The sequence below is a fragment of the Cibotium barometz genome, chromosome 45 (genome assembly GCF_041138505.1).
Source record: "Cibotium barometz isolate CiBa-2024 chromosome 45, ASM4113850v1, whole genome shotgun sequence".
Taxonomy (NCBI): Eukaryota; Viridiplantae; Streptophyta; class Polypodiopsida; order Cyatheales; family Cibotiaceae; genus Cibotium; species Cibotium barometz.
Genome location: NC_141090.1, coordinates 44,737,975 through 44,757,685, shown reverse-complemented (window position 1 = coordinate 44,757,685; position 19,711 = coordinate 44,737,975). Strand labels below are relative to the sequence as shown.

The 19,711-nt window shown below is 40.7% G+C and overlaps 1 pseudogene across 1 annotated transcript; it reads right to left on the bottom strand.

Moving 5' to 3' along the window:
* Nucleotides 1-16,264: 16,264 nt before the first annotated feature.
* On the bottom strand, nt 16,265-17,639 carry LOC147612810 (dihydrolipoyllysine-residue acetyltransferase component 2 of pyruvate dehydrogenase complex, mitochondrial pseudogene; annotated as a pseudogene). Its single transcript, XR_015263553.1, has one exon. The product of XR_015263553.1 is annotated as a dihydrolipoyllysine-residue acetyltransferase component 2 of pyruvate dehydrogenase complex, mitochondrial pseudogene (transcript).
* Between the last annotated feature and the right edge of the window lie 2,072 nt (nt 17,640-19,711).

Here is a 19,711-nt window from a genome sequence, read left to right as displayed (position 1 = left end):
AATATCGAAGGACCAACATTCCCTTCTTCAAGTCTTTGCCTCCTAGCTTATCATTGAAAGCTTCAATCCTCTTCTGGCAGATCATTTTTCATACCAGTGAATAGCCTCCTCTCTGTCTGAACAGTAAAGAATATAAATTGGTTAACCTCTTCTCCTCTTGCTCTTCTTGGGTCATGTTATGTTGTTATATTTAGCTTCATTTTGCTGAGATCCTCCCACGTCATATTCTTCTTTACGGTTGTTGCTCCTTACTTCCTAACTTGGCATAATTTGGCTTCTGTCTCCCATATGGAAGGACCAACATTCCCTTCTTCAAGTCTTTGCCTCCTAGCTTATCATTGAAAGCTTCAATCCTCTTCTGGCAGATCATTTTTCATACCATTGACTACCCTCCTCTCTGTCTAAACAGTAAAGAATATTAATTGGTTAACCCCTTCTTCTCTTTCTCTTCTTGGGTCATGTTATGTTGTTATATTTAGCTTTATGTTGCTGAGATCCTCCCACAAGTCATATTCTTCTTTACGGTTGTTGCTCCTTACTTCCTAACTTGGCATAATTTGGCTTCTGTTCATCTTTTCTTCTTCCTTATTGGCTTCTTCTTTTCTTTCTTAACCTTCCTCTGTCAATTCTTTTGACCAGACTTGCTTCAGATTCTTTTTTGATTCCTTTTGTTGCAAGATGATTTTTGTGCTCTGGGTTGTTGTAAGATGATTTTGTGCTCTGGGTTGTTGTAGGCTCCAATTGGCACTCTCGCACCCTTTTTTGAGTCATCTTCACACTACATAGTGCCTTTTTGCCTAATATAATGTCTTATGTCTTACTAACAAGGCTTGTACTATATACATTAGTGTCAGCCTGATCATTTAGGAGCGAGATTTCCTACATCATCCGTACCACTCCTTGTGCACTGTGCACAAGCTTAGTTATTTATTCTTGGACCCTCCTGTGCTACCCTACCCACTGTTATGGCTTCTGCTTTTCTTCCAAATCAACATGCTTGCCTATCACTGTCTTGATAGGTCCTTGTGACCTTGTCACTACCATTACTATCGGTGACTTTTCTTTATGCTTCCCTATCCATTCATCCACTTTCACCATGTTCACTGCTTCATCAGCTCTTGTTGGGTTTCCTTCCCTTTGTGGTCTTACTTCTTGCAATTCTTGCTGATGACGTTGTCAAACAAAATAGATAGTTTGGCTATGCCTAGGGACGTTGGAGTAATAGCCTATCAACTCAAATCCTGTCTGTCTGAATCTCCTCCTCTTTCATAAGGTCTATTATTTTGAGGCCCAGTGGTGATTTGATTGTCTTGCTAACTCTGTTGTCTTTCTACCACCCTCGGGTTCCTCTTTTGAGTGTTGTAAAAGCATGTATTAGTGGTCTGGTTATTCTTATTGCAATGGGGCTCTAGTAGGTCAAGAAGGTAGTCTCAAAAGGCAAACATATGAGAATTTGGATCCTCCTCACTTTTACCCTTGAACTTTGGGTATTGCAAAGACATCCTTCCCAAGGCTACTTATTCTTCCCCTTCTTGGTTCACTCAAAGTTGCTTCTCCTTCCTTCTTCCACTCTCTTCCCGTCTGTCTCCCATAGATCATCTCAATATTCTCTTTTTCCCACCATCGTTGCCTCGCTGCTTTGTTGGAACAATTGCGCTTCTCCTTCCATCGCCCATATGCTTTCTATTTTTGTTTTTTTGCACCTGCTCTTATCCTCCCCAGTGCCACGCTATCTCTGCGACCTTGGACTCCCTACACACCATCGTTTATGTATTATATATTTCCACACTCCATTTTTGTTTTGAGCTTCGGGCACCTCTCACATATTGCCCCAACCCTGCAATAAAACACTTTCAAGTGTTTCACACTTTGCTCTTTGGTTTCACATAGCCCTAATATGATATGGCCTCATTCTTAGTAGGCCATTCACCCTAGCAGTATGCATTTGCCATTCCAAGTCCTGCAAATTGGTAAGATCCATTGGAAAAAACTTCATGTATAATAAATGGTCCTTCCCATTTGACTTTAAATTTAGTCTAAAATGTAGCATCTAAAGCATTATTATAATATCGAAGGACCAACATTCCCTTCTTCAAGTCTTTGCCTCCTAGCTTATCATTGAAAGCTTCAATCCTCTTCTGGCAGATCATTTTTCATACCAGTGAATAGCCTCCTCTCTGTCTGAACAGTAAAGAATATAAATTGGTTAACCTCTTCTCCTCTTGCTCTTCTTGGGTCATGTTATGTTGTTATATTTAGCTTCATTTTGCTGAGATCCTCCCACGTCATATTCTTCTTTACGGTTGTTGCTCCTTACTTCCTAACTTGGCATAATTTGGCTTCTGTCTCCCATATGGAAGGACCAACATTCCCTTCTTCAAGTCTTTGCCTCCTAGCTTATCATTGAAAGCTTCAATCCTCTTCTGGCAGATCATTTTTCATACCATTGACTACCCTCCTCTCTGTCTAAACAGTAAAGAATATTAATTGGTTAACCCCTTCTTCTCTTTCTCTTCTTGGGTCATGTTATGTTGTTATATTTAGCTTTATGTTGCTGAGATCCTCCCACAAGTCATATTCTTCTTTACGGTTGTTGCTCCTTACTTCCTAACTTGGCATAATTTGGCTTCTGTTCATCTTTTCTTCTTCCTTATTGGCTTCTTCTTTTCTTTCTTAACCTTCCTCTGTCAATTCTTTTGACCAGACTTGCTTCAGATTCTTTTTTGATTCCTTTTGTTGCAAGATGATTTTTGTGCTCTGGGTTGTTGTAAGATGATTTTGTGCTCTGGGTTGTTGTAGGCTCCAATTGGCACTCTCGCACCCTTTTTTGAGTCATCTTCACACTACATAGTGCCTTTTTGCCTAATATAATGTCTTATGTCTTACTAACAAGGCTTGTACTATATACATTAGTGTCAGCCTGATCATTTAGGAGCGAGATTTCCTACATCATCCGTACCACTCCTTGTGCACTGTGCACAAGCTTAGTTATTTATTCTTGGACCCTCCTGTGCTACCCTACCCACTGTTATGGCTTCTGCTTTTCTTCCAAATCAACATGCTTGCCTATCACTGTCTTGATAGGTCCTTGTGACCTTGTCACTACCATTACTATCGGTGACTTTTCTTTATGCTTCCCTATCCATTCATCCACTTTCACCATGTTCACTGCTTCATCAGCTCTTGTTGGGTTTCCTTCCCTTTGTGGTCTTACTTCTTGCAATTCTTGCTGATGACGTTGTCAAACAAAATAGATAGTTTGGCTATGCCTAGGGACGTTGGAGTAATAGCCTATCAACTCAAATCCTGTCTGTCTGAATCTCCTCCTCTTTCATAAGGTCTATTATTTTGAGGCCCAGTGGTGATTTGATTGTCTTGCTAACTCTGTTGTCTTTCTACCACCCTCGGGTTCCTCTTTTGAGTGTTGTAAAAGCATGTATTAGTGGTCTGGTTATTCTTATTGCAATGGGGCTCTAGTAGGTCAAGAAGGTAGTCTCAAAAGGCAAACATATGAGAATTTGGATCCTCCTCACTTTTACCCTTGAACTTTGGGTATTGCAAAGACATCCTTCCCAAGGCTACTTATTCTTCCCCTTCTTGGTTCACTCAAAGTTGCTTCTCCTTCCTTCTTCCACTCTCTTCCCGTCTGTCTCCCATAGATCATCTCAATATTCTCTTTTTCCCACCATCGTTGCCTCGCTGCTTTGTTGGAACAATTGCGCTTCTCCTTCCATCGCCCATATGCTTTCTATTTTTGTTTTTTTGCACCTGCTCTTATCCTCCCCAGTGCCACGCTATCTCTGCGACCTTGGACTCCCTACACACCATCGTTTATGTATTATATATTTCCACACTCCATTTTTGTTTTGAGCTTCGGGCACCTCTCACATATTGCCCCAACCCTGCAATAAAACACTTTAAAGTGTTTCACACTTTGCTCTTTGGTTTCACATAGCCCTAATATGATATGGCCTCATTCTTAGTAGGCCATTCACCCTAGCAGTATGCATTTGCCATTCCAAGTCCTGCAAATTGGTAAGATCCATTGGAAAAAACTTCATGTATAATAAATGGTCCTTCCCATTTGACTTTAAATTTAGTCTAAAATGTAGCATCTAAAGCATTATTATAATATCGAAGGACCAACATTCCCTTCTTCAAGTCTTTGCCTCCTAGCTTATCATTGAAAGCTTCAATCCTCTTCTGGCAGATCATTTTTCATACCAGTGAATAGCCTCCTCTCTGTCTGAACAGTAAAGAATATAAATTGGTTAACCTCTTCTCCTCTTGCTCTTCTTGGGTCATGTTATGTTGTTATATTTAGCTTCATTTTGCTGAGATCCTCCCACGTCATATTCTTCTTTACGGTTGTTGCTCCTTACTTCCTAACTTGGCATAATTTGGCTTCTGTCTCCCATATGGAAGGACCAACATTCCCTTCTTCAAGTCTTTGCCTCCTAGCTTATCATTGAAAGCTTCAATCCTCTTCTGGCAGATCATTTTTCATACCATTGACTACCCTCCTCTCTGTCTAAACAGTAAAGAATATTAATTGGTTAACCCCTTCTTCTCTTTCTCTTCTTGGGTCATGTTATGTTGTTATATTTAGCTTTATGTTGCTGAGATCCTCCCACAAGTCATATTCTTCTTTACGGTTGTTGCTCCTTACTTCCTAACTTGGCATAATTTGGCTTCTGTTCATCTTTTCTTCTTCCTTATTGGCTTCTTCTTTTCTTTCTTAACCTTCCTCTGTCAATTCTTTTGACCAGACTTGCTTCAGATTCTTTTTTGATTCCTTTTGTTGCAAGATGATTTTTGTGCTCTGGGTTGTTGTAAGATGATTTTGTGCTCTGGGTTGTTGTAGGCTCCAATTGGCACTCTCGCACCCTTTTTTGAGTCATCTTCACACTACATAGTGCCTTTTTGCCTAATATAATGTCTTATGTCTTACTAACAAGGCTTGTACTATATACATTAGTGTCAGCCTGATCATTTAGGAGCGAGATTTCCTACATCATCCGTACCACTCCTTGTGCACTGTGCACAAGCTTAGTTATTTATTCTTGGACCCTCCTGTGCTACCCTACCCACTGTTATGGCTTCTGCTTTTCTTCCAAATCAACATGCTTGCCTATCACTGTCTTGATAGGTCCTTGTGACCTTGTCACTACCATTACTATCGGTGACTTTTCTTTATGCTTCCCTATCCATTCATCCACTTTCACCATGTTCACTGCTTCATCAGCTCTTGTTGGGTTTCCTTCCCTTTGTGGTCTTACTTCTTGCAATTCTTGCTGATGACGTTGTCAAACAAAATAGATAGTTTGGCTATGCCTAGGGACGTTGGAGTAATAGCCTATCAACTCAAATCCTGTCTGTCTGAATCTCCTCCTCTTTCATAAGGTCTATTATTTTGAGGCCCAGTGGTGATTTGATTGTCTTGCTAACTCTGTTGTCTTTCTACCACCCTCGGGTTCCTCTTTTGAGTGTTGTAAAAGCATGTATTAGTGGTCTGGTTATTCTTATTGCAATGGGGCTCTAGTAGGTCAAGAAGGTAGTCTCAAAAGGCAAACATATGAGAATTTGGATCCTCCTCACTTTTACCCTTGAACTTTGGGTATTGCAAAGACATCCTTCCCAAGGCTACTTATTCTTCCCCTTCTTGGTTCACTCAAAGTTGCTTCTCCTTCCTTCTTCCACTCTCTTCCCGTCTGTCTCCCATAGATCATCTCAATATTCTCTTTTTCCCACCATCGTTGCCTCGCTGCTTTGTTGGAACAATTGCGCTTCTCCTTCCATCGCCCATATGCTTTCTATTTTTGTTTTTTTGCACCTGCTCTTATCCTCCCCAGTGCCACGCTATCTCTGCGACCTTGGACTCCCTACACACCATCGTTTATGTATTATATATTTCCACACTCCATTTTTGTTTTGAGCTTCGGGCACCTCTCACATATTGCCCCAACCCTGCAATAAAACACTTTCAAGTGTTTCACACTTTGCTCTTTGGTTTCACATAGCCCTAATATGATATGGCCTCATTCTTAGTAGGCCATTCACCCTAGCAGTATGCATTTGCCATTCCAAGTCCTGCAAATTGGTAAGATCCATTGGAAAAAACTTCATGTATAATAAATGGTCCTTCCCATTTGACTTTAAATTTAGTCTAAAATGTAGCATCTAAAGCATTATTATAATATCGAAGGACCAACATTCCCTTCTTCAAGTCTTTGCCTCCTAGCTTATCATTGAAAGCTTCAATCCTCTTCTGGCAGATCATTTTTCATACCAGTGAATAGCCTCCTCTCTGTCTGAACAGTAAAGAATATAAATTGGTTAACCTCTTCTCCTCTTGCTCTTCTTGGGTCATGTTATGTTGTTATATTTAGCTTCATTTTGCTGAGATCCTCCCACGTCATATTCTTCTTTACGGTTGTTGCTCCTTACTTCCTAACTTGGCATAATTTGGCTTCTGTCTCCCATATGGAAGGACCAACATTCCCTTCTTCAAGTCTTTGCCTCCTAGCTTATCATTGAAAGCTTCAATCCTCTTCTGGCAGATCATTTTTCATACCATTGACTACCCTCCTCTCTGTCTAAACAGTAAAGAATATTAATTGGTTAACCCCTTCTTCTCTTTCTCTTCTTGGGTCATGTTATGTTGTTATATTTAGCTTTATGTTGCTGAGATCCTCCCACAAGTCATATTCTTCTTTACGGTTGTTGCTCCTTACTTCCTAACTTGGCATAATTTGGCTTCTGTTCATCTTTTCTTCTTCCTTATTGGCTTCTTCTTTTCTTTCTTAACCTTCCTCTGTCAATTCTTTTGACCAGACTTGCTTCAGATTCTTTTTTGATTCCTTTTGTTGCAAGATGATTTTTGTGCTCTGGGTTGTTGTAAGATGATTTTGTGCTCTGGGTTGTTGTAGGCTCCAATTGGCACTCTCGCACCCTTTTTTGAGTCATCTTCACACTACATAGTGCCTTTTTGCCTAATATAATGTCTTATGTCTTACTAACAAGGCTTGTACTATATACATTAGTGTCAGCCTGATCATTTAGGAGCGAGATTTCCTACATCATCCGTACCACTCCTTGTGCACTGTGCACAAGCTTAGTTATTTATTCTTGGACCCTCCTGTGCTACCCTACCCACTGTTATGGCTTCTGCTTTTCTTCCAAATCAACATGCTTGCCTATCACTGTCTTGATAGGTCCTTGTGACCTTGTCACTACCATTACTATCGGTGACTTTTCTTTATGCTTCCCTATCCATTCATCCACTTTCACCATGTTCACTGCTTCATCAGCTCTTGTTGGGTTTCCTTCCCTTTGTGGTCTTACTTCTTGCAATTCTTGCTGATGACGTTGTCAAACAAAATAGATAGTTTGGCTATGCCTAGGGACGTTGGAGTAATAGCCTATCAACTCAAATCCTGTCTGTCTGAATCTCCTCCTCTTTCATAAGGTCTATTATTTTGAGGCCCAGTGGTGATTTGATTGTCTTGCTAACTCTGTTGTCTTTCTACCACCCTCGGGTTCCTCTTTTGAGTGTTGTAAAAGCATGTATTAGTGGTCTGGTTATTCTTATTGCAATGGGGCTCTAGTAGGTCAAGAAGGTAGTCTCAAAAGGCAAACATATGAGAATTTGGATCCTCCTCACTTTTACCCTTGAACTTTGGGTATTGCAAAGACATCCTTCCCAAGGCTACTTATTCTTCCCCTTCTTGGTTCACTCAAAGTTGCTTCTCCTTCCTTCTTCCACTCTCTTCCCGTCTGTCTCCCATAGATCATCTCAATATTCTCTTTTTCCCACCATCGTTGCCTCGCTGCTTTGTTGGAACAATTGCGCTTCTCCTTCCATCGCCCATATGCTTTCTATTTTTGTTTTTTTGCACCTGCTCTTATCCTCCCCAGTGCCACGCTATCTCTGCGACCTTGGACTCCCTACACACCATCGTTTATGTATTATATATTTCCACACTCCATTTTTGTTTTGAGCTTCGGGCACCTCTCACATATTGCCCCAACCCTGCAATAAAACACTTTCAAGTGTTTCACACTTTGCTCTTTGGTTTCACATAGCCCTAATATGATATGGCCTCATTCTTAGTAGGCCATTCACCCTAGCAGTATGCATTTGCCATTCCAAGTCCTGCAAATTGGTAAGATCCATTGGAAAAAACTTCATGTATAATAAATGGTCCTTCCCATTTGACTTTAAATTTAGTCTAAAATGTAGCATCTAAAGCATTATTATAATATCGAAGGACCAACATTCCCTTCTTCAAGTCTTTGCCTCCTAGCTTATCATTGAAAGCTTCAATCCTCTTCTGGCAGATCATTTTTCATACCAGTGAATAGCCTCCTCTCTGTCTGAACAGTAAAGAATATAAATTGGTTAACCTCTTCTCCTCTTGCTCTTCTTGGGTCATGTTATGTTGTTATATTTAGCTTCATTTTGCTGAGATCCTCCCACGTCATATTCTTCTTTACGGTTGTTGCTCCTTACTTCCTAACTTGGCATAATTTGGCTTCTGTCTCCCATATGGAAGGACCAACATTCCCTTCTTCAAGTCTTTGCCTCCTAGCTTATCATTGAAAGCTTCAATCCTCTTCTGGCAGATCATTTTTCATACCATTGACTACCCTCCTCTCTGTCTAAACAGTAAAGAATATTAATTGGTTAACCCCTTCTTCTCTTTCTCTTCTTGGGTCATGTTATGTTGTTATATTTAGCTTTATGTTGCTGAGATCCTCCCACAAGTCATATTCTTCTTTACGGTTGTTGCTCCTTACTTCCTAACTTGGCATAATTTGGCTTCTGTTCATCTTTTCTTCTTCCTTATTGGCTTCTTCTTTTCTTTCTTAACCTTCCTCTGTCAATTCTTTTGACCAGACTTGCTTCAGATTCTTTTTTGATTCCTTTTGTTGCAAGATGATTTTTGTGCTCTGGGTTGTTGTAAGATGATTTTGTGCTCTGGGTTGTTGTAGGCTCCAATTGGCACTCTCGCACCCTTTTTTGAGTCATCTTCACACTACATAGTGCCTTTTTGCCTAATATAATGTCTTATGTCTTACTAACAAGGCTTGTACTATATACATTAGTGTCAGCCTGATCATTTAGGAGCGAGATTTCCTACATCATCCGTACCACTCCTTGTGCACTGTGCACAAGCTTAGTTATTTATTCTTGGACCCTCCTGTGCTACCCTACCCACTGTTATGGCTTCTGCTTTTCTTCCAAATCAACATGCTTGCCTATCACTGTCTTGATAGGTCCTTGTGACCTTGTCACTACCATTACTATCGGTGACTTTTCTTTATGCTTCCCTATCCATTCATCCACTTTCACCATGTTCACTGCTTCATCAGCTCTTGTTGGGTTTCCTTCCCTTTGTGGTCTTACTTCTTGCAATTCTTGCTGATGACGTTGTCAAACAAAATAGATAGTTTGGCTATGCCTAGGGACGTTGGAGTAATAGCCTATCAACTCAAATCCTGTCTGTCTGAATCTCCTCCTCTTTCATAAGGTCTATTATTTTGAGGCCCAGTGGTGATTTGATTGTCTTGCTAACTCTGTTGTCTTTCTACCACCCTCGGGTTCCTCTTTTGAGTGTTGTAAAAGCATGTATTAGTGGTCTGGTTATTCTTATTGCAATGGGGCTCTAGTAGGTCAAGAAGGTAGTCTCAAAAGGCAAACATATGAGAATTTGGATCCTCCTCACTTTTACCCTTGAACTTTGGGTATTGCAAAGACATCCTTCCCAAGGCTACTTATTCTTCCCCTTCTTGGTTCACTCAAAGTTGCTTCTCCTTCCTTCTTCCACTCTCTTCCCGTCTGTCTCCCATAGATCATCTCAATATTCTCTTTTTCCCACCATCGTTGCCTCGCTGCTTTGTTGGAACAATTGCGCTTCTCCTTCCATCGCCCATATGCTTTCTATTTTTGTTTTTTTGCACCTGCTCTTATCCTCCCCAGTGCCACGCTATCTCTGCGACCTTGGACTCCCTACACACCATCGTTTATGTATTATATATTTCCACACTCCATTTTTGTTTTGAGCTTCGGGCACCTCTCACATATTGCCCCAACCCTGCAATAAAACACTTTCAAGTGTTTCACACTTTGCTCTTTGGTTTCACATAGCCCTAATATGATATGGCCTCATTCTTAGTAGGCCATTCACCCTAGCAGTATGCATTTGCCATTCCAAGTCCTGCAAATTGGTAAGATCCATTGGAAAAAACTTCATGTATAATAAATGGTCCTTCCCATTTGACTTTAAATTTAGTCTAAAATGTAGCATCTAAAGCATTATTATAATATCGAAGGACCAACATTCCCTTCTTCAAGTCTTTGCCTCCTAGCTTATCATTGAAAGCTTCAATCCTCTTCTGGCAGATCATTTTTCATACCAGTGAATAGCCTCCTCTCTGTCTGAACAGTAAAGAATATAAATTGGTTAACCTCTTCTCCTCTTGCTCTTCTTGGGTCATGTTATGTTGTTATATTTAGCTTCATTTTGCTGAGATCCTCCCACGTCATATTCTTCTTTACGGTTGTTGCTCCTTACTTCCTAACTTGGCATAATTTGGCTTCTGTCTCCCATATGGAAGGACCAACATTCCCTTCTTCAAGTCTTTGCCTCCTAGCTTATCATTGAAAGCTTCAATCCTCTTCTGGCAGATCATTTTTCATACCATTGACTACCCTCCTCTCTGTCTAAACAGTAAAGAATATTAATTGGTTAACCCCTTCTTCTCTTTCTCTTCTTGGGTCATGTTATGTTGTTATATTTAGCTTTATGTTGCTGAGATCCTCCCACAAGTCATATTCTTCTTTACGGTTGTTGCTCCTTACTTCCTAACTTGGCATAATTTGGCTTCTGTTCATCTTTTCTTCTTCCTTATTGGCTTCTTCTTTTCTTTCTTAACCTTCCTCTGTCAATTCTTTTGACCAGACTTGCTTCAGATTCTTTTTTGATTCCTTTTGTTGCAAGATGATTTTTGTGCTCTGGGTTGTTGTAAGATGATTTTGTGCTCTGGGTTGTTGTAGGCTCCAATTGGCACTCTCGCACCCTTTTTTGAGTCATCTTCACACTACATAGTGCCTTTTTGCCTAATATAATGTCTTATGTCTTACTAACAAGGCTTGTACTATCTACATTAGTGTCAGCCTGATCATTTAGGAGCGAGATTTCCTACATCATCCGTACCACTCCTTGTGCACTGTGCACAAGCTTAGTTATTTATTCTTGGACCCTCCTGTGCTACCCTACCCACTATTATGGCTTCTGCTTTTCTTCCAAATCAACATGCTTGCCTATCACTGTCTTGATAGGTCCTTGTGACCTTGTCACTACCATTACTATCGGTGACTTTTCTTTATGCTTCCCTATTCATTCATCCACTTTCACCATGTTCACTGCTTCATCAGCTCTTGTTGGGTTTCCTTCCCTTTGTGGTCTTACTTCTTGCAATTCTTGCTGATGACGTTGTCAAACCAAATAGATAGTTTGGCTATGCCTAGGGACATTATCAACTCAAATCCTCTTTGTCTGAATCTCCTCCTCTTTCATAAGGTCTATTATTTTGAGTCCCAGTGGTGATTTGATTGTCTTGCTAACTCTGTTGTCTTTCTACCACCCTCGGGTTCCTCTTTTGAGTGTTGTAAAAGCATGTATTAGTGGTCTGGTTATTCTTATTGCAATGGGGCTCTAGTAGGTCAAGAAGGTAGTCTCAAAAGGCAAACATATGAGAATTTGGATCCTCCTCACTTTTACCCTTGAACTTTGGGTATTGCCAAAGACATCCTTCCCAAGGCTACTTATTCTTCCCCTTCTTGGTTCACTCACAGTTGCTTCTCCTTCCTTCTTCCACTCTCTTCCCGTCTGTCTCCCATAGATCATCTCAATATTCTCTTTTTCCCACCATCGTTGCCTCGCTGCTTTTTTGGAACAATTGCGCCTTCTTCTTCCATCGCCCATACGCTTTCTATTCTTGTCTTTTTGCACCTGCTCTTATCTTCCCCAGTGCCATGCTATCTCTGCGACCTTGGACTCCCTACACACCATCGTTTATTTATTATATATTTCCACACTCCATTTTTGTTTTGAGCTTTGGGCACCTCTCACATATTGCCCCAACCCTGCAATAAAACACTTTCCAGTGTTTCACACTTTGCTCTTTGGTTTCACATAGCCCTAATATGATATGGCCTCATTCTTAGTAGGCCATTCACCCTAGCAGCATGCATTTTCCCTTCCAAGTCCTGCAAATTGGTAAGATCCATTGGAAAAAACTTCATGTATAATAAATGGTCCTTCCCATTTGACTTTAAATTTAGTCTAAAATGTAGCATCTAAAGCATTATTATAATATCAAAGGACCAACGTTCCCTTCTTCAAGTCTTTGCTTCCTAGCTTATCATTAAAAGCTTCAATCCTCTTCTGGCAGATCATTTTTCATACCATTGAATAGCCTCCTCTCTGTCTAAACAGTAAAGAATATAAATTGGTTAACCTCTTCTTCTCTTGCTCTTCTTGGGTCATGTTATGTTGTTATATCTAGCTTCATTTTGTTGAGATCCTCCCACGTCATATTCTTCTTTACGGTTGTTGCTCCTTACTTCCTAACTTGGCATAATTTGGCTTCTGTCTCCCATATCAAAGGACCAACATTCCCTTCTTCAAGTCTTTGCCTCCTAACTTATCATTGAAAGCTTCAATCCTCTTCTGGCAGATCATTTCATACCATTGAATACCCTCCTCTCTGTCTAAACAGTAAAGAATATTAATTGGTTAACCTCTTCTTCTCTTGCTCTTCTTGGGTCATGTTATGTTGTTATATTTAGCTTTATGTTGCTGAGATCCTCCCACAAGTCATATTCTTCTTTACGGTTGTTGCTCCTTACTTCCTAACTTGGCATAATTTGGCTTCTGTTCATCTTTTCTTCTTCCTTATTGGCTTCTTTTTTTCTTTCTTAACCTTCCTCTGTCAATTCTTTTGACCAGACTTGTTTCAGATTCTTTTTTGATTCCTTTTGTTGCAAGATGAATTTTGTGCTCTGGGTTGTTGTAAGATGATTTTGTGCTCTGGGTTGTTGTAGGCTCCAATTGGCACTCTCGCACCCTTTTTTGAGTCATCTTCACACTACATAGTGCCTTTTTGCCTAATATAATGTCTTATGTCTTACTAACAAGGCTTGTACTATCTACATTAGTGTCAGCCTGATCATTTAGGAGCGAGATTTCCTACATCATCCGTACCACTCCTTGTGCACTGTGCACAAGCTTAGTTATTTATTCTTGGACCCTCCTGTGCTACCCTACCCACTATTATGGCTTCTGCTTTTCTTCCAAATCAACATGCTTGCCTATCAGTGTCTTGATAGGTCCTTGTGACCTTGTCACTACCATTACTATCGGTGACTTTTCTTTATGCTTCCCTATCCATTCATCCACTTTCACCATGTTCACTGCTTCATCAGCTCTTGTTGGGTTTCCTTCCCTTTGTGGTCTTACTTCTTGCAATTCTTGCTGATGACGTTGTCAAACTAAATAGATAGTTTGGCTATGCCTAGGGACGTTAGAGTAATAGCCTATCAACTCAAATCCTCTTTGTCTAAATCTCCTCCTCTTTCATAAGGTCTATTATTTTGAGGCCCAGTGGTGATTTGATTGTCTTGCTAACTCTGTTGTCTTTCTACCACCCTCGGGTTCCTCTTTTGAGTGTTGTAAAAGCATGTATTAGTGGTCTGGTTATTCTTATTGCAATGGGGCTCTAGTAGGTCAAGAAGGTAGTCTCAAAAGGCAAACATATGAGAATTTGGATCCTCCTCACTTTTACCCTCGAACTTTGGGTATTGCCAAAGACATCCTTCCCAAGGCTACTTATTCTTCCCCTTCTTGGTTTACTCACAGTTGCTTCTCCTTCCTTCTTCCACTCTCTTCCCGTCTGTCTCCCATAGATCATCTCAATATTCTCTTTTTCCCACCATCGTTGCCTCGCTGCTTTTTTGGAACAATTGCGCCTTCTTCTTCCATCGCCCATACGCTTTCTATTTTTGTTTTTTTGCACCTGCTCTTATCTTCCCCAGTGCCACGCTATCTCTGCGACCTTGGACTCCCTACACACCATCGTTTATTTATTATATATTTCCACACTCCATTTTTGTTTTGAGCTTTGGGCACCTCTCACATATTGCCCCAACCTTGCAATAAAACACTTTCCAGTGTTTCACACTTTGCTCTTTGGTTTCACATAGCCCTAATCTGATATGGCCTCATTCTTAGTAGGCCATTCACCCTAGCAGCATGCATTTTCCCTTCCAAGTCCTGCAAATTAGTAAGATCCATTGGAAAAAACTTCATGTATAATAAATGGTCCTTCCCATTTGACTTTAAATTTAGTCTAAAATGTAGCATCTAAAGCATTATTATAATATCGAAGGACCAACATTCCCTTCTTCAAGTCTTTGCTTCCTAGCTTATCATTAAAAGCTTCAATCCTCTTTTGGCAGATCATTTTTCATACCATTGAATAGCCTCCTCTCTGTCTAAACAGTAAAGAATATAAATTGGTTAACCTCTTCTTCTCTTGCTCTTCTTGGGTCATGTTATGTTGTTATATTTAGCTTCATTTTGCTGAGATCCTCCCACGTCATATTCTTCTTTACGGTTGTTGCTCCTTACTTCCTAACTTGGCATAATTTGGCTTCTGTCTCCCATATCAAAGGACCAACATTCCCTTCTTCAAGTCTTTGCCTCCTAACTTATCATTGAAAGCTTCAATCCTCTTCTGGCAGATCATTTCATACCATTGAATACCCTCCTCTCTGTCTAAACAGTAAAGAATATTAATTGGTTAACCTCTTCTTCTCTTGCTCTTCTTGGGTCATGTTATGTTGTTATATTTAGCTTTATGTTGCTGAGATCCTCCCACAAGTCATATTCTTCTTTACGGTTGTTGCTCCTTACTTCCTAACTTGGCATAATTTGGCTTCTGTTCATCTTTTCTTCTTCCTTATTGGCTTCTTTTTTTCTTTCTTAACCTTCCTCTGTCAATTCTTTTGACCAGACTTGTTTCAGATTCTTTTTTGATTCCTTTTGTTGCAAGATGATTTTTGTGCTCTGGGTTGTTGTAAGATGATTTTGTGCTCTGGGTTGTTGTAGGCTCCAATTGGCACTCTCGCACCCTTTTTTGAGTCATCTTCACACTACATAGTGCCTTTTTGCCTAATATAATGTCTTATGTCTTACTAACAAGGCTTGTACTATCTACATTAGTGTCAACCTGATCATTTAGGAGTGAGATTTCCTACATCATCCGTACCACTCCTTGTGCACTGTGCACAAGCTTAGTTATTTATTCTTGGACCCTCCTGTGCTACCCTACCCACTATTATGGCTTCTGCTTTTCTTCCAAATCAACATGCTTGCCTATCACTGTCTTGATAGGTCTGTTGAGATTCAAGCTCGATGTCAGTGTGAGCCAGCTATGCTATGTGCTGGCAGATTAGGTAGGAACATGTGTGAGACATAAATGACCGCGTGTCCAGCTGGTCATAGTGTGTGGACATTAGCTAGGGTTAGTAGAGTGTGGACACAACTCATTGTGTGTTGTGTGGATTATGGATTAGTGCATTATGCTTTGTGTGAGAGTGGACATGTGGTTAGGGTTTGCAATAGAAGTTGCCAATACATCTCTCATTGTCAGATACATGTTTGCTTTGCCAGATTTACATGTATTTCCACCATACATCAATGTTCCCAAGATTTAATGGAAAGCTTCAAAAACCAGAATTTTGCTTTGCTTTGATTTGCTTTGATTTGCTTTGTTTTTGCCTGTTTCACCTGCAATCTGCTCAAGGATGTTTAGAAGACCTTACCCGGTAGGCCAAGCTTTCAAATCTGATAGTATTTGGTGTGCTCCAAGCTTCACAGCTCCAATGGCAAGCTTCACAGCTTCTTTTCACAGCTTCTTCTTCCCTCTTCACTCACTCACTCATAAACCCTAATAAACAGCACAAGGCTCTGATACCATGTTGAAAGAACGGTAGAGGATGAGGAGACACACACACAGGAGCAAACCCTAAAGTATATTGCAAACCCTAACCATAGAGGGAAGCCATGTCCACTCTCACACAAAGCATAATGCACTAATCCATAATCCACACAACACACAATGAGTTGTGTCCACACTCTACTATTTTTTATTTTTTTTTTCAAAACAGAATCTGCTTGCCAGTTGTTTGCTGCACTTTATTGAATGAAGCCTCACTCAGAATTAGGCAGCAAATACATGAATTGGGAGAAAAAAGTGTGCCTCGATTCTATGAACTCGAAAATCCATAAAAGACTTACCAAGCCTGGCTCCAAGTGGGTTATCCTCACAAGGGCAAAATGAGCCAGGCTGTTTTGGACATAACCCCCTCTACATGTCTTTGCAGCATAGATAATAGATCCTCAAAGTGACCATGTAGCCCAAAAAGTGGCACTGATGCTCTTTATCCTATGGATATTATTGCAAATACACAGGCCCAAATGCCTTGGAAAATACATCTCAGCTGGTCTTATAAGCAAGCAGAAGAGAACTTCCACCCCCACGGTCCTTTAAAGAAGTAATGTGATCGGATCCTCGATGTATCCCTTGAAAGCACCAAGCCATCGAGCTCCAATAGCCCCATCCACAACTCGATGATCACAGCTCAGTGTAACAGACATGAATGATGCTGTCGTGAATCCACCCTCCAAGTCACTTACAACACGCTTGTCAGTTGTACCCACTGCAAGAATGCAAGCTTGAGGCGGGTTGATGATGGCACAGAATTGCTTGACTCCAAATGGTCCACCCAAATTCGAGACTGCGAACGTTCCTCCCTCATAGTCAGCAGGTTTTAAGCTGTTCTTCTTGGCCTTCTCAGCTAATGTCTTTACATCCTCTACAATTGTGGCCAGCCCCTTCTTGTCTGCATCCTGCACAACTGGTACAAGCAAACCAAAATCTGTCTGCACAGCAACACTGATGTTTATGTTATGATACTGTCGGATGAAATCATCAGTCCAAGAACTGTTGCACTCCGGTACTTTTTTTAGAGCCATTGCTGCTGCCTTCAAGACAAAATCATTGATAGAAATCCTCTTGCCTCCTGATACTTCTTGCAGGTTGTTCAGCTTACTTCTCAAAATCAACAGGTTATCCACATGTGAATCAACTGTAAGATAATAGTGTGGAATAGTTTGCTTAGACAGCAGAAGCCTCTGTGCAGTAATTCTTCTAATTTGAGTATTTGGAATGTCTGTGTAGTCCAGAGACTGAAACAACTTCTCAGGTGATTTTCCAGGTGTTGGAGAAGCACCAGACACTAGACATTCCTCAACATCAGCTTTTATGATGCGCCCATTTGGTCCAGTACCTTTCAGAGTTGAGAGAGGTACGTTCTTTTCTTCAGCAATCTTCCGGGCTAAAGGACTTGCAAAAATGCGATCCTCTGCACCGGCGGCAGTTGGTTTTGATTTTGATTTCGGTGCCTCTATTTTGGGTGGCGGAATAGTGCTTGGTTTAGTTGTCTCTTCTTTGGAAGTGTCTTCCTTCTTAGGAGATTTATGTGAGCCTCTTGATGGCAAAGTTGTCATACATTGTGACAACATGAGCAGTATGCAGTTGGCAAAGAATCCAGTATTTCATGCGAGTACCAAACACATAGAGGCCCATTATCACTTTGTCAGAGAAAAGGTGCTGGATGGTACAGTTGATCTTCACTATGTGAAGACTGATGAGCAGGTGGCTGATATCTTCACGAAGCCACTTAGCAGGGAGAAGTTTGAGTACTTCTGGACTATGTTGGGAGTACATGGGATGAGCTTGAGGGGGAGTGTTGAGAGTGTTGATATCCCAAGCTCATCTACATCTTCATCGGCAGTACATCATGAGCTTGAGAGGGGCTGTTGAGATTCAAGCTCGATGTCAGTGTGAGCCAGCTATGCTATGTGCTGGCAGATTAGGTAGGAACATGTGTGAGACATAAATGACCGCGTGTCCAGCTGGTCATAGTGTGTGGACATTAGCTAGGGTTAGTAGAGTGTGGACACAACTCATTGTGTGTTGTGTGGATTATGGATTAGTGCATTATGCTTTGTGTGAGAGTGGACATGGCTTCCCTCTATGGTTAGGGTTTGCAATATACTTTAAGGTTTGCTCCTGTGCGTGTGTCTCCTCATCCTCTACCGTTCTTTCAACAAGGTCCTTGTGACCTTGTCACTACCATTACTATCGGTGACTTTTCTTTATGCTTCCCTATCCATTCATCCACTTTCACCATGTTCACTGCTTCATCAGCTCTTGTTGGGTTTCCTTCCCTTTGTGGTCTTACTTCTTGCAATTCTTGCTGATGACGTTGTCAAACCAAATAGATAGTTTGGCTATGCCTAGGGACATTATCAACTCAAATCCTCTTTGTCTGAATCTCCTCCTCTTTCATAAGGTCTATTATTTTGAGGCCCAGTGGTGATTTGATTGTCTTGCTGACTCTGTTGTCTTTCTACCACCCTCGGGTTCCTCTTTTGAGTGTTGTAAAAGCATGTATTAGTGGTCTGGTTATTCTTATTGCAATGGGGCTCTAGTAGGTCAAGAAGGTAGTCTCAAAAGGCAAACATATGAGAATTTGGATCCTCCTCACTTTTACCCTTGAACTTTGGGTATTGCAAAGACATCCTTCCCAAGGCTACTTATTCTTCCCCTTCTAGGTTCACTCACCGTTGCTTCTCCTTCCTTCTTCCACTCTCTTCCCGTCTGTCTCCCATAGATCATCTCAATATTCTCTTTTCCCACCATTGTTGCCTCGCTGCTTTTTGGAACAATTGCGCCTTCTTCTTCCATCGCCCATACGCTTTCTATTTTTGTTTTTTTGCACCTGCTCTTATCTTCCCCAGTGCCACGCTATCTCTGCGACCTTGGACTCCCTACACACCATCGTTTATTTATTATATATTTCCACACTCCATTTTTGTTTTGAGCTTTGGGCACCTCTCACATATTGCCCCAACCCTGCAATAAAACACTTTCCAGTGTTTCACACTTTGCTCTTTGGTTTCACATAGCCCTAATATGATATGGTTTCATTCTTAGTAGGCCATTCAACCTAGCAGCATGCATTTTCCCTTCCAAGTCCTGCAAATTGGTAAGATCCATTGGAAAAAACTTCATGTATAATAAATGGTCCTTCCCATTTGACTTTAAATTTAGTCTAAAATGTAGCATCTAAAGCATTATTATAATATCAAAGGACCAACATTCCCTTCTTCAAGTCTTTGCTTCCTAGCTTATCATTAAAAGCTTCAATCCTCTTCTGGCAGATCATTTTTCATACCATTGGCCTCCTCTCTATCTAAACAGTAAAGAATATAAATTGGTTAACCTCTTCTTCTCTTGCTCTTCTTGGGTCATGTTATGTTGTTATATTTAGCTTCATTTTGCTGAGATCCTCCCACAAGTCATATTCTTCTTTATGGTTGTTGCTCCTTACTTCCTAACTTGGCACAATTTGGCTTCTGTTCATCTTCTCTTCTTCCTTATTGGCTTCTTTTTTTCTTTCCCGACCTTCCTCTCTCAATTCTTTTGACCAGACTTGCTTCAAATTCTTTTTTGATTCCTTTTGTTGCAAGAAGATTTTTGTGCTCTGGGTTGTTGTAAGATGATTTTGTGCTCT